At 37.2% G+C, this 17,811-nt stretch overlaps 1 protein-coding gene across 4 annotated transcripts in view; it reads left to right on the plus strand.

Moving 5' to 3' along the window:
- The first annotated feature begins 11,569 nt into the window (after positions 1 to 11,569).
- Positions 11,570 to 17,811, plus strand: part of sox13 (SRY-box transcription factor 13) — a 28,084-nt gene continuing 21,842 nt past the window's right edge. For 2 of the 4 annotated variants that reach the window (XM_084394446.1, XM_084394448.1), the window contains exon 1: positions 15,360 to 15,488. The gene's annotated coding sequence lies outside the window, so the exon portion shown is untranslated. Of the gene's footprint in view, positions 11,877 to 15,359; positions 15,489 to 17,811 lie in introns of those variants that run through there. The other 2 variants (XM_084394445.1, XM_084394447.1) reach the window with 2 other exon arrangements.

Below are 17,811 nucleotides of genomic sequence, written 5' to 3' on the forward strand. Positions count from 1 at the left end.
ATTATTTAAAAATACATCCATTTTAATAGTTGGAAGTAATATTTGTTGCTTTTAAAAAAAGTGCAAACTCCTATTTGACTCCTGTCTGCAGTTTACCATGTAACCACTAGAGGGCAGTACTTCAGTTCGTCTCTGGACTGGACTTTTAATGGTTAGAATTGTCTATGTAAGATGTTACTTGTGGCATTTTATACACCTTTTTAAAAATGAAGAATTTTTATTGTACTTGTACTTTTTTTGTTGTTGCTTTTTGTAGTAGGCTACTTTAGATACGCTTAGTGTTTATGTTCAAATGTCGAAGTGAGCACAGTATTGTAAGTGCATTTTACTCGCACAGCCCAATGATAGCCTACAAACTGCAATTCCTGACCTTTCAAACTCAAAAAGTTCATTTTGGTCACAAATGTTACGTGTGGGATTAAATGGGTTAACAGCCAGCTGTTAAAAGTACACAGCAGGTGATTTATTAGAGTAAGATTATACTATAGAAAAGCAGCTTGTTTCCGCCACTGAGTAAAAAATAAAAAAAGGTAACTGACACCTTTATCTCACACTTCTGTCTTTTTGTAAGATATGAAGTACGACAAAAAAAAAAAACATCAAAAAAGTCAGAATTGTGAGATAAAGCCTCGCAGTTACCTTTTGTAAAATAATAAGTTCCAAAGACAACTTGCTGAGAAGTTTGAAACTTGTTGGTCCTTTGTGCATAAACAAATTATTTAATACAATATTCCTCACCATATTGCTTTTCAAGATTCTAAACAACTAGAGTAGACTATACAAAATACATAAAATAAAAACAGCAATGTTTAAAACAATTACAACACAGTTGCAGTTATAAAGTCGTAGTCATATGTGCAGCAAAGCCATGTTTAATCCTATGATTGTTCAACACATTTGCATAGTTCTTTATCTAAGCGCTGTTGTGTTGCAGTAGGCTGTGTGGTATAGTTTCAAATCCCCCGTTTTGTGTTTGCCTCCCTCGAAAAATACAATAGCTAATTTTAAGCTTATACAGCTTTAGATTTCAATAACGGTTTTCTTCCTCAAGGGGAAGTTTGATAAAAATCTGGAAATATGAAAACAGCATCGAGTCAGCAGTGCTGAGATAGGTTTGCCAGAGAGCAGGAAAGCTGTACTTTGAAATCTGAGGCAGTGGTTGGTGAGTAACTACTATAGATAGGGACTCACTGCCAAACCTGTGGAGGAAGCGGTATCTAAATCACGAGTAAGAGCTTTGCGTGTCTCAGAGCCGGAGAACCAGATGCAGCCGTGAGGCTCATCGGGAGGAAGTCAGTTGCTGACTCCAGAGAGTTTAAGCTCACTTCATAACTGCGACCACACGCTTTTAGTCGTTCACTGTGGGTTCAACCACAGTAATGTTGCATAAAGTCAATCCCCTTGTGAATATATCGGTGCATCTTCGCTGAGGGCTTTTAAAGGTAGGCCTACATGCTCAAAATTGCGCGAGCTGAGTTATTTTGCTTTCTTTTTCATATGAAAATGAAAGTGTCCAGAATTCCCAAACCTGCGCAAAATCTTAAAGGGTTAGTTCACCAAAAATGAAAATTCTGTCATGATTTAGCCTCACTCTCATGTCGTTCCAAACCCGTGAGAACTTCGTTCATCTTCGGAACACAAATGAAGATCTTTTAGATGAAACCTGAGAGATTTCTGTCCCTCCATTGACAGCTACGCAACTACCACTTTGAAAAGTTCATAAAGAAATCATAAAACTAATCCATATGAAGTGAGCGGTTAAGTCCAAATTTATTGAAGAGACACGATCGCTTTAGCTCACATATTTAATCAAAAAGTTCTTCATTTGTGTTCCGAAGATGAACGAAAGTCTTGCGGGTTTGGAACGACGTGAGGGTGAATAAATGATGACAGAATTTTAATTTTTGGGTGAACTATCCCTTTAATACACACTCATGGTCTTAGTGTAGCCTAAACAATTCATTGATGCACACAGGGAAAAAACTCATCAAAATAATAACTGAATGACTTTCCTTTTCAGCTGATGTCTTAGGCCTTTTCACAATCAAATCCCAATGGATAAAAATACAACCCTAACTATTTGTTCTTGTTTGGAATTGCATAGGCCTACTCTTAATGTATCTGCATTATAGTGTGCATAGTGTGCACAGTTTGTAATTTTTTTGGTGTATATGAAAAAAATTAAATAGATTTTTTTAAAGCTTGTTACCCAGGCAAAATTTCTCTATTTCTTTTAGTTTAACTTGACGTACTAAAATAAAAAAAATACTATATAGATATGTAATAGTCAAAATGACTTGAATTGAATATATATATATATATATATAATCTAATTCAAACTCAAACTTATATAAAAAATATATAACAGTATATCTAAAATAACAAAGGTGCAGTACAAAAAGGCCAGCATGGCAAAGAATACTGTATCCCACAATCCATTGTGCTAGATTTCCAGAGTGACACGTAAAATAATTTGTAATTTTAGATCTCTAGAGGTGATGTGGCCACTGTGGTTTTCCGGTCATACTCTTCCAAGCACACTTCTACACTTAATGACTCACAGTTTCCTTATATTATGCAAATCCCATCCTACATAGGGACTTCCTTTCCTCTCACCCCAGGCAAAAACCAAACAGACAGTCCGTTTCTGCCGTGACCATCCGGCTATGGGAAACCAAGCAAAAGGCTTTGCAGGCAGGTCGACCCTTGCTGGGTTTAGCCGTCGGAAACACTGCCCAGGTCAGATTGGCATCCGGGAGCTCCCGAGGGGCCTTCCTGTTCCAGCGGGAGTGATTGTTGTGAGCGTGTCCTTTGTTCTCCCTTCCCCCGATCTGACCTGTCTCCTACCTCGGCTCCGTCCAGACAGGTTCAGACTGAATGCTTTCGTTGCCCTCAACATCCATCGCCATCATCCCTGATGTCTGGTTCACTCACATGTTTGTGCACTGATGTTGTTTTTGTCCACTGTAAGGATAGTGTCTGCGTGCGGATCCAAACAGGAGATGCTTTCACATTAAAAAGTGATTTTAAAAAGACTTCGGGTAATTTATCTGACTGCCATCCTCTCTGTCTAGAAAGAGTGATGGCCTGTTTGTTTTCATTGTTCTGAACCGAGGATGAAAATACTTCATGTAAAGACTCAAATAGCTCAAACAAGAATCGTAAACCTGGGAAAGTGGATTCTCTGTAAATAAATTTGTTGTAATTTAAAAAAAAAGATGCATGAGAAAAGGCACTTATATTTCTGAAAAACCAGTCTGTTTCCGTTTCAAGATAATGATTTGATAAGGCCGGAGATCAGTTATTGAAATAATTAAGTGAACTTGTTTTAGAAGTTCACTTCTATATATATAGAAGTATATATATAGTGTATATAGTGTATATATATATATATATATATATATATATATATATATATATTAAACTGAAAATGATATAATTTAAACCCCCAGAAATGTGAAAAAGGTCAGTAAGTCTCTTAAAAATATTAGACAATTTTTTACTTCATACCAAGAGATATTTTATTACTTTAAATTTATCAAAACAATTTATTTTTAATAACTTCATATATTATTTTAAAACATATTTCATAATCCTATTTATCAAAGACTTGTAGGTTGTTGACGTATAACCTTCAGAAAAAAAGAAAAAAAAAAGACCTTCCTCGTTATATGGGCAACAACAACAAAAAAACCTCGCTGCAAACGCTGTTTACACGAAGGTGACACTCCACCAAAGCATTCTCTGAGCGCACAGGCAGTGACCTGTGAACATGTTGCTTATCTTGTTTTAACAGTCTGCTCGTAATGCATAATACCTCCATTTTTCTCCTATTAACACATACAATAATATGCAAGTCCGATAAGGGCTTTTGTTTCTCGTTTTCACCCAAGGAAACATTTGTAGCATTTTTCATTGTGACTCACTTTGGCTGAAATGAACGTGGCACCGTTGGGCAAAGGTCCAGACTTTGAGCGTAAGAGAAAAAGGGTCCAAATCAGGCCAGGCTTTGTGCAAATAAATAATGAACAAGCTTTGGACATTTCGATGTATCATCATCATCATCAGATCATCAGTGATGATAGAGGGCATCAAGGGAGGGCTGGTGAATGGGTGAAGTTTGCAGTGAACTGTTCAATGTAATCTTCTCAGCGAGTGTAAAACAGATAACGTGAAAGCGATAGCATGTTCTTAGCAGTAATTGTGATTCAAAGAAAAAGGTTCCTTTCCATTCCATAAACATTCTGATTTTAAAAATATTTATAATTAGATAATTTAATTTAAAAAAATTTAATTTTAATGAAACATTATTAACTGAACTCAAGGTAATAAAAATGCAAAGTGAGTTATTTAAGTAAAAAAAAAAAAAAAGAAATAGTTATATAAATATATAGGCCTATATGTTTGGGACATGATACTTGCTTTTATTTCTGTATATTCCTTTTTAGTTCAAATCCTTATTAGGAAAATAAATGCAAAACAAACAAACGAGAGGGAAAAAAGGGATTTTTTTTATGATGCCTTCTGACACATAGTGAAACTTGGCATCAACTAGCCATTGTTAAAGTCATCATTCGCACATATGTTAATGAGGGACCCGACAGGCACCGGTTTTAAAATGACCCTAAACAAACACAGTACAAAGTGACACTTATGTAATTTAGTGCATTTATGGAATATAATTTGTTGCTGCACTTTCTGTAGTAAACAACTAACTCTCACTCTCTAAACTTCTCACTTATGTTTGCTAAAATTGGTCACTTTTCCCCCTTTCATGGCAGGTTTTTTTTTTTTTTTTTAAATCAAAGACTTTTGCACGCACACACACACACATAGTGTTGGCAATTCAATATGAAGTGCCTAAATGTACCGAACAAAAGACCTGCAGGGGAGCAAAAGGAGATGTGGAACAAAAAACAAACGAGTAATGAAATTATAACAATACAGAGAGAGAGAGTGAGGGGTGCGGGTGCCACAATGGCAGGGAACAATCGCGCCGCGTCAATGGAAAAAAAAGTGTGTGCGGAGAAGGAGGGGGGGTAGGCTTTGGACAATAGGCCGGTGACAGCGACACAATGGCGGCACTGTTTTCAATTAGACATTATCTCATAGACAGAGTGGCAGGTTTCATTGTGCTAGGGGGCTATTTTCAGGGCCGCCTTTGTGTGCGGCACTGCCAATATTCCCTTCAGCCCCTGCCGTGAGCCGGCCCTTTATTCTCGCTACTGTTTGTTTTTTTTGCACAAGCGCTAAAGTAGAAATGTGGGTGGTTTTGGAGCAGACAGGCCTCTGAGCGGAGGAAAGGGGGGAGTGGGGCATAACTTGTGCCTTGTCACCTGGGTTTACCACGGCAAATTGGAAATAGCCAGAGCTGGAATCTCTTGGCAGACTTGAATGCGATGCCAATTAGACATGCATTACGTGTGTGTGTGTGTGTGTGTGTGTGTGCTTGCCACTAGTGCAGTTTGCGGGCCTGGTGGGCATCATGAGGTGTGCTCCAATTTACAGGTTCCCTATGCAGTGTTCACTCCCTGAACATTATACGTTGAAGTGAACTGACATTTGGAGCGCCCTGCTGCAACGTCATCAAAGAAAAGCAACGACGGGGTCACTCAGATAATGATAACATAAATAGACATCATAATTTACTTTCAAATTTAAAATACATATACAAAACACATTATGTAGGCCGCAATGACAGTTCCACTTCCTGTGAAGTGATGTATCGATGTTCCCTTATCCCCTATGCCATTCGCACTGCCCTTCAAAATTAAAATGTTTGCTCCCTTCGGATTGGAATCTCACTTAAGATTGTGAAATACAGCAGGTGAATGGAACACACCTATGGTCTTGATCTAGGCTTGCATTGTGGTTTAAAATGCAATTTTGTTCCAAACCAATTTTTTCTTTTTTTAAATGACACAGAAGCAAGGAGTTTATAAAGAATCTCATGGGTCATGGGTTCAATACCCAGGGAATGCATGCACTGAAAAAATAAACACTTAAATGCAATACCTTTTTTTGTGTGTGTGTGTGTGTGTGTGTGTGTGTGTGTGGATAAAAGCATGTCTGTCAAGCTCCAAAAATATCAAAACACATCATAAAAGTTGTGCAAAAACAGTCCATGCATCTTGTGCGCTACATCTCACATATTCTGAAGCCCTATTGTAAGTGGAAAAGTTTGAAGCACCAACTTTGATATCACTGATTCCGGATACAAGCATGCCAATTTAAAAGATTGGTTTCAGCTCATTATCTGTCCTGCACTCATGAAGCTCAAACGGTAGAGCATATGCCAAGGCCATGGGTTCGATTCCTTGGAAGAAAAAGAAATGCTTGAATGTATTGTCATTTGATTTGGATAGTGCATCTACGAAATGCATAAACGCAAATGTATGTCAAGCTCCAAAAATGAATAATAAAAGAATAATAGTCTATATGACTTGTGCACTACATCTCAAATCTTTTGAAACCATATTGATTTGTGCGGAAAACAGATACAATTTGAAGCACCATAGCAAGTTTGATATAACTGATTGCCAGATGAAAGCACACAAGTTTAAAAGATTGTTTTTAGCTCACATTAGCTCAAATAGTAAAGCATGGTGCGAATGACGACAAGGTTCCCAGGGAATGCATGAACTGATGTCAGTTGCTTTCGATAAAAGTGTCTACCAAACGCATTCATGTAAATGTATGTAAAGCTCCAAAAATTATATATATATATATCGTTTTATTTTAAATCTCACAGAAAAAATGATAGAATACAGGTTTGCAACAGCATGAGGGTGAATAAATAATAACAGAATTCTCACTGGTACATGAACTATTCTAATCAAATTTTAAATGCAAAGTATTTTGTCAACGGCCTCTTTGCAGCTTGTTTGCATTATATGAGGAGATGGCGATATTTACATGCGCAATATCTTTTCTGTCATACATACTCCTTTTTGTAATTAATTGTGTATTTTGCTTTAGTGCTCTAGCAGGGCTGTGATGCTCATTTCTGTAGAGTTTTTCATTGTACAATGTGAGATCCAAACAAGCAGACATGAAACAGGCGAGGTTAATGCCCTTCGCCCATATCCTTCAGTTTGGAGAGAGAATTCTGGCACATTGAAATGCCGAAAGCCTGAAAGCACCATCAGATAAACTTGTTTGGTGCCTCTCAGCCCATTTTGTTCAGGTGCGAGATATTTGATGAAAGCCAAGTTGCACAAAAAGCTGGTAATTGGCCTGAAAATAAACAAGGCCTAACTTGCCACTCAAATATTTTGGTTCTCAAACCACCTGCTGCTTTTTTGCTATTGCTTTTACCTCAATTAGGTTGTGCAGACCTGATTCTTGTGATTTCACAGAGCGTTTGCGGTCAAAAAGGAATGTTTTGCAGCCTGTTTCACACAAACAAACACGTTTGTTGCCTGATATCAACGAAAAAGAAATCGGAATGGGTTGCGGCTTTCCGATAATTCTCAGAAATAATACGCTTGACCTTATCGCATGTGTTTTTAGACGAGTAACTGTCATGTTTGCTGTTCTATATCACCCTGGTTCCCTCCCATGCGGTTTGAGCGACTATCTGGCTCAGTATTATTTCCCCATCAACATTTTGTGCACTTTTTTTATGAGGACACGTTGGTTTTTGCGAAGTGCATACATAGACAAAATGCCATTTTGGTTGGAGAGTAAATGGCGCAGATAGCAGTTGCACAGGAAAATAATCATGGTGAAATGATCATGGTGGTTTATGTCGTTCTCCCACAATTCCACACTCCCGCCACACTGAACAAGCACGATTGGTTTGGTGGCCTAGATAATCCATAAAATGTCTAAGGTTCAAAAGTAAATCACTCATTGGGAACTTAAATGAATCATTTCAATATGTTTTGTCTCATTAACAAAGCATTTTTTTACATGAACAAAATATGCATTCTGAATGTTCCCGACACCGACCTGATAACATTACTGAAATACTGTGGTAAAACAGTGTACTGCTGAAATCAGCATCTTCTAATCAGTTAATCATTCACATGTAGTGAAATCAAGCACAAAAAAACATGTTTGTATCTTAAACAAAATATCTACATAGATAATCGTTCATAGTGGGAAAACAAAGAAAATGAATCAAATTTTTAATAATGCTTTAAATGAGACACCCTTGCATGTGTTGATAAAGATAAAGATCTTCAATAGGCGAGTTGGGGGGGGTAAAACAGCACAGCAAGCACAAGCAAACAGGAAGACAGAAAACAGGCATATCCGCTCCCAAAGTTCTTTTTATAATGTATGCCATTTTTGCAACCACAATGTGAGATTATTCTTATTAGTCACAATGATTGCCTAATTGCCATAGTGTGTAGCGCGGAGAATACCAAGTGATTCTTACAGGCCTGACAGGCAGGCTGTGTTATAATGAAGACAAGGGGTCTAAAGAACGTTTGGTCGTGTTCCAAAAGACTGAATTAACGTCTTCATTCTATGGAGTCATTTGCATTTGTAAATGCCACGATTTTGCAGAAATGCTTGTTTGCGTTCGCCAATCTTTTGATGCACAAAGGCCTGTCCTGACATCGGGAGCTCATAGGGAGCGTTCCAGCAACGTCCAGAAACATACTCTGTGCGAGTACACAAGTAAACCATTCATAGGTTGATTCCTTAAAAAAAAAACACTGAAACATTGCTGTGTTTGTTTGAGCATCCCAGTCTGTATGGGAAACCTGTTTAGAAACAATTATTATATTTTTGTTTTACTTTACTTCAATTTATATTTTATTTGGTGATGCTAATGGCGCAGAAATTACACACTTCTCCTTGAACATTTATTGTCACGTTACTGTGGCTGAAATAAACATCACAATAGAGATACTAAATTATTATGTCATTAAACTCGAGTTTTACGTTCAAGTACTTTCTTGACTGTTAGAAACAAACGTTCTTAAAAGAATAATTATGGAAAATCTTTATGATCTTTATGATGAGTCGGCATAACAGTGAAAACTAATTCCATGTTTTCTTATAATATTTACAAGTGGCAGCATATATATTGAAAATAACAGAGGGCCTAACACGGATCCTTGTGGCACTCCATAATTTACTCACGGTATCTTAGATTTTTCCCCGTTTAAATATAAAAAATGGTAATGGTCTATAGTGTCATTAAACTCATTCAGAAGTAACTTCTCATTCATTCAGAAGTACTTTCTTAGAGTATTTTTTTTTCTTAAAGGTTTTGCTACTGTTTGAAACAAACATTCTTAAAAGAATATTCACTTTAAAAAGTGCTCAGTTGGCTTAACTTTAAAAAAGCGAGGAAACCTGTTGCCTTAAAATTAAGTAAATAAACTTCCTCATAACTTTTTTTTTTTAATTATGCATTAAGTTTATTTACCTAATTTTAAGACAATGAGTTTATTCACTTTTTTAAGTTGTCAACTGATCACTTTTTACAGAGTTTGTGGAAAACCTTTATGATCTTTTATTAAAATTCTCACGTTCTTAGCGCAACATTGCTTGAACGTTTTAAACATTATGCATAAAACCCGAGCAGAATTCATTTCTTTTTAAACTGTTTTAAAAATAAACAGTTGGGTTCAATTTAAATTCTGAATGATAAATAGAATGTTTTTGAACGATTTAGCAGAAATTTGTTCTGATTCGTAAATGGAACGCTAGAAGAACGTTTTTGGAATCCCACCGTTCCCACACCGAAAATGGAATCTTTGTAACACGTTTTTAGAACAAAAAACTCTTTATCTTTGATAAACAACAGCATGAATCACTAATAAACACTATGGACTCCAGGACAAAGGGTGCAGGGTCCATGCTGAAACGTACAGTGCCCAGATGGACAATAAAGACTTCTTTTTCATGAACCCTTTTCACAAGGGCTAGAACACTGAGGCGGCGTTCATCAGCTCAGGTCTTTCTCAACCCCGTACAAAGCTTCATTCTGGATAATCCTTTGGACAAATGAAGAAAATGGGAGAGAGTAATGAAAAAAAAAAAATTCGCCACCTTCACCTCAGCCCAGCGGGGGACACAAAGGTAGAAGACCTGAAAAGCTCCGAGCAGAACAAAGGTGCGAGCGTTCGTCTAAAGCCCCCAGAGTTACTTAGTGACAAGAGAGTGACATGGAAATAAAGAAAGAGAGGTGGATATAAAAGGCAGAGGAAGAAAAGAAGGATGGAGAGGGTTAAAGAAAGACGGAGTGGAAAAAAACACTGAAGAAGTGGTGGTGTTGCGGAGGGGGGGTAAGGTTCTGTAATCCTGGAATAGTGGTAGTCAAGCATCTCCATGGAAACAGGCACAAAGGCCTGTGGTTTCCTATTGATGGCTAATTGTATTCTTCACAGCTCTTTTGTTAATTGTTGTCTGCCCAGCTCCTACTTCCTGCTGGGCCACTACACAAAGGCAGGAACAGAGGGGATTAGAAATGGCACATCGGCTTTGCGCTCTCACCCCTGCGCTGCGATGGCTAGTTGTGCGTGCGCTGGGGGGAAAAAGAGACAGAAAGAGACATAAAAACGCAGGTCTGGAACGCTTTGAAGAACTCAGATTGGCTAACGGCCCCCCGTGCAAATGTCACAAGTGGGGTGACTGTGATGGAGCCCCTCGTTACAGAGAACTTTACTACAATGACGCTGCTGTTGGAAAGGTCTTAATTGAGGGTTTGCTCAAAATGTTTAAGTATTATGTGTCAGGATTTACAGCTTTAGCAAGCATGGATATGGCACACAACTATTTTTCTGTCAAAACACATTGCACACTTGTTTTAATAAATAAATAAAAATTGTACATTATTTCCCACATAATATATTAAAGCTTTTTTGGAATTACTAATTAAATGTTTTCCCCTCAATTTCTTAGATGACACACAACATACCTCAATATATTTTGCATGATTCACCTCAAAAATTACCAATTACTCATTCTCATGTCATTGCAAATCATCAAAACTAGTTACTTTTGGCTTTTAAAGTTCCGATCATTTATATCCGTATTATGGTTTTGTGTCATAATAATACATTTCACACTTGTTTTAAAAAATATATATATATTTTTTTTAATCCACGTGATATTATTTTTATTTTTTTCGGAATTAAATATTTGGACTAATGAAATGTTTTCCCCTCAATTATTTAGATGACACTCAACATAAATCAATAAATTCAGCATTTAAAGTGTCGATTCACTCCAAAAATGTCCAATTACTCACTCTCATGCCATTGCAAACCATCAAAACGGGTTAGTTTGGCTTGAAAACTGACCCCCCCAAAAAAGCACTAAAGCCATATTGTGGTTTTTTGACTGAAATAAAAAATGTAATAAAAACAAAACAAAAACCATGTTATTATGTTTCCCCCCGCCCAAATGGATTTTTTCGTTATTTTGTGCATTTTGGGGATTTTTTTCGTTATTGTGCGCATTTAAGATACGTTTGCAAAGGATAAAATCACATTAAAGCTGAACTTGAAACAGCAGGTACTCATGGACTGAGCATCTCCCTTTCCCCCTTCAAGGAATCCAGCGTTTTTTCTTCTACCAAAGGGAAACCCAGAGAGAAGAGCTTTCCCTTTAAGAGGGAGGTGAATGACAGGCAGCAGGACCGAGAATGTTGGAAACTGAACACCAGAAAGTCAGTGTGGAGTGAAGGGAGGCTGGATCGGAGAGAGTGCGACGTATTCATCAGCTGTACGCTTGGAGTCTCAGGTTTTGCTGTGAGCCGTTGATAGACAGAGGCGTATTATTCATTGACACGAGGGGAAACCACATTTTGCATGCGGCGTTATCGATTCTGCGGGCCCAGAGACTACGGAAAGACTGGAGGAATAAAGTTTGGGGAGCGCAACGCGCAGCGCACAGTTCTTTCGGAGTTGGTAAGTGGGGCGAATGGCGCTTTGTTTGAAACTTTACGCACGAGTGTTTGACACGTTTTAGTCCGTTTGTAGTGAGGTATGCAAAAACCATCAGAAATAGTTCATTTGGACGAGAATTGTGACGCTATCATCTACTTGAATTACCTTGGCCAGAGTTTTACGCATCCGTCAGGTCAAAATGTCCCAGAACCCGTAGAGTAAACAAATCTCACTTTAACCATTTTTTTCTCTCATCAAACGAACTCGTTTCTCCACCTGCAACTGTCCTGTGGTGTTTCAGGACAGCATGTTTGTGCATACGGTTGGATGGGAAATGACAACCTGCTTTCAGTGCGTACTCCGTGAATAATTAAAGGGATAGTCCACCCAAAAATTAAATTTTGTCATAATTATCTCACCCTCAAGTTGTTCCAAACCTGTATGAGTTTCTTTTTTTTTGTTGAACACAAGAGAAGATATTTTTATGCTGTGGTAATTACTATGGAATTCAATGGCTTGTCTGGTTATCAACATTCTTCAAAATATCTTCTTTTGTGTTCAACAGAAGATATAAACTCACACAGGTTTGGAACAACTTGAGGGTGAATAAATGATGACCGTATTTTAACTTTTAATGTGAGCTGAAAATATATTTCATCTTAAGGGCATTACAGCAAATTATTATATGTTAAGAAGCAGTTCGTAGTTGTTTTGTTTCATTGAAGTTCCTGCTCAGTTTGACATGAACTTTTACACGTATGGTTTAATAGGAAATTGAATGGGTTTTGAATGTATTTCCTATGCACATGTCCTAATTATGTTTATAGTTTTAGCCTATTTCATTTTGAGATGAGCTCACACTAGAACTTTTTTTTTATTTTTTTTTATTGTGTTTTACTCTTCTTAAAGTGACCTGTGAATAGTGATTCGTAGGTCTAATAGGGATTCATGTGCTTAAAAGTGCATAAACAATTAACCAAGAACTTGTAGGTGCTTTTTAGCCCCTAATGAAGGAAATAAAATAAATTTGCAGCTCACATTATTAGTGGTTGACCGATATGGGCCTTTCAGTGGTAGATGTCGATTTCGAAATAGCAGTAGGCAGATGTTATTATACAATTGTACAGTTTAATGACAGCAAATAAGATTCACAAAAAATATGAACTTAAATGAACATATCTTACACTATCTATCTATATATATATATATATAATATTTTATATAATAATATAATATTTTATATACGTTTAATTTAGCATTTGCTTATTTTTATATTAATAAAAATAAGCTGATAATTGGCCTAACCAATATATCAGTCTATCACTGTACATCAGATGAAGATGACTGCATCTGCTTTCAATGCATTTTAATCAACTTTTTTCTTTGTTTCTATGTTCTTTGTTTTTATTGTATTGCCACCTGCTAAGAGTTGCTATTCAGGCAGCCGACAGGTCTGACAGATTTTCTGTTCATCTCTATGTTGAAGAATATCAGCCTTCCGGAATAACCAGAAAGCAAAACTCCTCAGGGCAGACCGATTGTGGCGCAATCGCAGAATATGTGTAAAACTTTGATAATGAGTTCTAAGTAGACATTTATTGCCCCTGTTGTGTGTGTGTGTGTGTGTGTGTGTGTGTGCAAGGTTAAATAAGCCTGTCGTGCGAGTGCAGACAAGAACAAGAACATCCAGCACCTGAGTTGTGCACCTCCATTGGGACGGGCATGTCGACAGATCATTAAAGGGGAAGTTGGCGAAGTGGTCTCGAGTGTTTGGCTTCACAGTGGCCGACTGCGCACAATGCTGCCTGTCAGCAGGGAGTCTCTGACCTTTTGCTTTTCCCCTCATTTCTAGCCATCTTATGTTTACGCTATGCCTTATTTTCCTTCTTTGCGTCCCTCTCTGTTTCACCTCCATTCTTATCCATGTCTTTGTATATTTGTACTCAGTTTGAGAGGTCAGGAAACCAGTGGTGGTTCTCTTTAGCTGTCAGCGGGTCTATACATCCGGTCTCTGCGAAGTCTTGAGCCCGGATCACTTCTCAAGCTGATTTATACCAACTCTGTTGTGTTTTTATCTGACTGTCAAGGCTGAAATTTACATTGCAGCACTTTAGATGGCAAGCACACTGAAAATGCAATGCTTTTAGTGGTTGACTGATAGGGGGTTTCCAGTGACCGATACCTAGATCGCAGTATGGTTGTTATTGTTACACAATTTTGATGGGAAAAGTTGAAAAGACAAGAATACAAACACTTATTTTACTTGTGATTCATTAAATGAGTCTGAAGTTGTTTATCCATTGACAAAGCTGTTGACCTTTCCAATGAATGCAATTATTGTTAGATATTAGTGCCCAAATATTGTCCTTTTCCAATTAATTGGCCTGGCCAATATATATATATATATAAAAAAATAATCTCGAGGCTGACACAACTGTTTTGTCTTTATAAAGCTCTAAATATACACTTACCATAGTATTTCTTTGTCATCTCATATTTTCAGCTGGAGGACTCCATTAAATGTAACCTCTGCCGATGCCACGTTTGTCAGCGTTGAGCCAAAGCCAGCCAGTCACACGACGCAGACTGAAGTTGAGAAGTATAAATTCAGGAACAGTTTGAAAAGTTGTCCTGAGAACTTCTGCTGAATCCTTTGCATTATCGATGGACGGACAACTTCGTGACGTTATTTCCCATAGGGTAGAGAGTTTAGCTGGGACAGGAGGATGAACAAAAGTCTATTCTTTCTGTTAGTCAAACTTTGACCTCTTCTGTTCGGGTCTGCATTGTTTCACGTGTCCTATTGAGCCGGGGTTTGATGAGAGAGAGACGACAATAGCTTGTTTAGAGAGTTTTTCAGGGCTCGCCACAACATCAATGAAATCAAACAGAGCAGGCCAAAGAAGCTCGCGCTGATAAATGCGTTCGATCATTGCGGCTGTCCATCAAATCATCTTCACGCTTTGACTCTTTGAGAGCAGCTCACTGACTGCGTTCTGTTCAGACGCTTGTGCTCACTGTATGTGGAACAGAAATATGGAACGTAATTTTGTCTGTAAAACTTTGTTCGATTGGAAAATTCCAACTGGCTTTTGTTGCTGCAAAGTGATGGAACGCTGAAGACCTGCTGTCTTGTTATCTTGTCCAAAATGGCTTCCTTTTTATTTACAAAACTTTGAATTTAAAGTTTTCAATCACTGTTTCTAAGCAATGCGAATGTTGGAAGCTCTAAAAGTGTGCACGTTTTGTCGCTGTGTCTTAAATGTTTACTACATTGGACTATATTAAGTCTTAGCACTTGAGAACATAGAAACCTTCTATAAATAATCCCTAATGGCAGATTGTCTTGTCCGAAATGGTAAAATGGCTTTCCGCACGTGAGGGGTGTCAACTGGAAAGTGCCATGAGACTTTCACTCTTCGCCTACGTGTTCCCAAAAAACCTCCAGATTGTGTTCCACCTACCCTCTCTCTTTACCATGAGATGAGCTCAGACCCACAGCGGAAATTAACCAGGCCTCCATTAGAACATTAGAACAGAGAACATTTCAGCAATCTGACAATCTGACAGCCGCCCATCAAAACGAGCATCACTCTCTGGCTTTTGTCATAACGGTGAACTCAGCCACTTTAGGTAAGACTTGCTGTGCAACTTTGCTTTTTTTGTGTTCAGTTGTTTTGCATTAAGTTTTGCATGCTTTTACATGTTTTTATTTTTTTTTATTGCGCTTTAGCGCTTTTAGTTTATAAACAATATTTTAACAATGGTAAAACGATATTTTTCTTTGCATCTGTATTTCATTCTGGGGGCACATTTATGTTGCAGCATTGCTTTGTGCCAAATACAAGTTTTAAATTTATTTAGTTAATAATGTCAACTTTAATTTAATTGTATAATATAACACAATATAACACAATATAATATAATACATATTCATTTTTTTTTTTTTTTTTTTCACCAAACCGGTTTGATCCTTTAGGCTGTGGCTGGACTTTTGAAACTAATTTAGCATGTGGGATTGTTCTGCACCAATTTCTAAAGGTTTATTAAAAAGTTACAAAAGGTTAACTTTTTTTTGTGATGCAAGCTTGAACATGACTTTGATTTAGACTGAATATGCTGGTTTGGGTGTGAGCTTAAACAAAGGGTTTCACATAAGAGCTTGAGGGGCAAATTGCAGGGTGGATTTATTGCCCTGGATGTATAATTGTTTAAATTAGGGGAAGAATTATGTTGAATGAAATGAAAATTGAAAGGAGATGAGGAAAAGCAAACATGCATGCGCTGTTCAAATCTTGTTCTGGTAATAGAAAGATTCCCATGGCTTCAGACTGTAGTTTCTAGGATTTGGACAATATAGTAAAAATGACTTCCAGTTAGTTAAAAATTTTCAAGAACATTTTCTGGTAACCTAGAAGTAATACACCACCAAATCATGAGTTTTCACTTTAAATTGCATACAGCTGTATAATTAATTTCTGAACATTTTTATTTCCTTCAGATTGCTTTTAATATATGTAAAAGTACATTGATTGTCTTCACACTATAAATAAGCCAAACTAAATATAACATATGCTATTCAGTTTAATCATTTACATTTATCTGAATAATAACGTCAGTGCAAATATTGTCAACAGATTTGTGTGGGCTTCATTTGTTTGTTTGTCATGTGTAAAACACAAATGTCTGGCTATGCTCTATCTCTCAGTTGGATAAACTGTCATTCTAATACAGTAAGGGCGCTTTCAGTCGTAATGAATGTGACCAGGAAATAATCCCGCAGTTATTTGCATGAACTGCACCGGTTTCTGCTGTGAACTTTGAAAACACAGTGTAGTGTTCCTGCGGGTTGATAATTTAATAAACTACCGTGGCCTCATGATTTGTTTCTTTACAAATTAATCAAGGATTGTTATATATTAATTCATTCTCAAACAAACAGCCCACAGATTACACTGGGTAACTTGAATGACAGTTATTTTGAGGTTTGCGAGGCGACCGGTTGTGTTGTTATTTGTAGTCTGAGAGACTCAGTTAAGTTAGAAATCCAGTTCTCTTCATAACTCTTTAATAAAATAACAAGTTCAGATTATAGACCGTTTTGCATTTCAGAAAACTACTGAGACCCTGTGACTATTTTTACCATGCTTTTTCTGCATGCGCATAATTTGTGATAAACGGAGAGATAAATAATATTTCTTAATCATATCTTTTGATTAGTTCAGAATAACTTATTAAAGAGTTGAAAGGGGAAGTAAGAGATGAAATCACTTTTACATGTAGATGGTTTGACACGTTTATTTTTTTCATTGCCATGAGACCCCAAACATAAGAACGTTTGTGGTGATGAAATATTGCCGTTGCTAATTACTATCCTGTCAGATTCCTAGACAAATAATTTTAATCATGTTGTCTGACACCTGAGCTTTTCAGTGAAAGAGAAAAACATTTTTAGTTCCTCTTCAGATCCCCAGTTGACTCACCACTAACGTAGAATCACAGAAATGTATCATTTACGACTTGCAGAGACAACAATTTAATATAGTGGAAGCGTGGGGGAGAGCGCCTTTGCCAGAAATCTGTCAACTTATGTCACTGTACGTATGAGCTGACAAATATCAGCTCTCAGTTGAACCACATTTTTTACAGGTTCAGGGTTAAATGTAAAAGTTTAACACTTTCTTGAAAGTTTGCGTTTGGAAGAGCGACTAGAGATCATCATGGCAATATCAGGCTGAAATATTGAATCTCACTAGAGAAAAGGTACATTTTACTGTGGACTTAAATTATGTGATTATATGAAAGTTTGCACATGCAGTGTTCAAAAACATAGGTAGGTTTGTGTAGTGGTTGTGTGTGTATGTAAGTGGTGGGAGTGTGTATTTCTCGCCTCTGCTTGTGCAAGGCGTTAGAGAAGCATCTCTGAGATGTTATCAGACAGTGTGATACTGCATAC

The sequence above is a fragment of the Rutilus rutilus genome (genome assembly GCF_951802725.1).
Source record: "Rutilus rutilus genome assembly, chromosome: 22".
Taxonomy (NCBI): Eukaryota; Metazoa; Chordata; class Actinopteri; order Cypriniformes; family Leuciscidae; genus Rutilus; species Rutilus rutilus.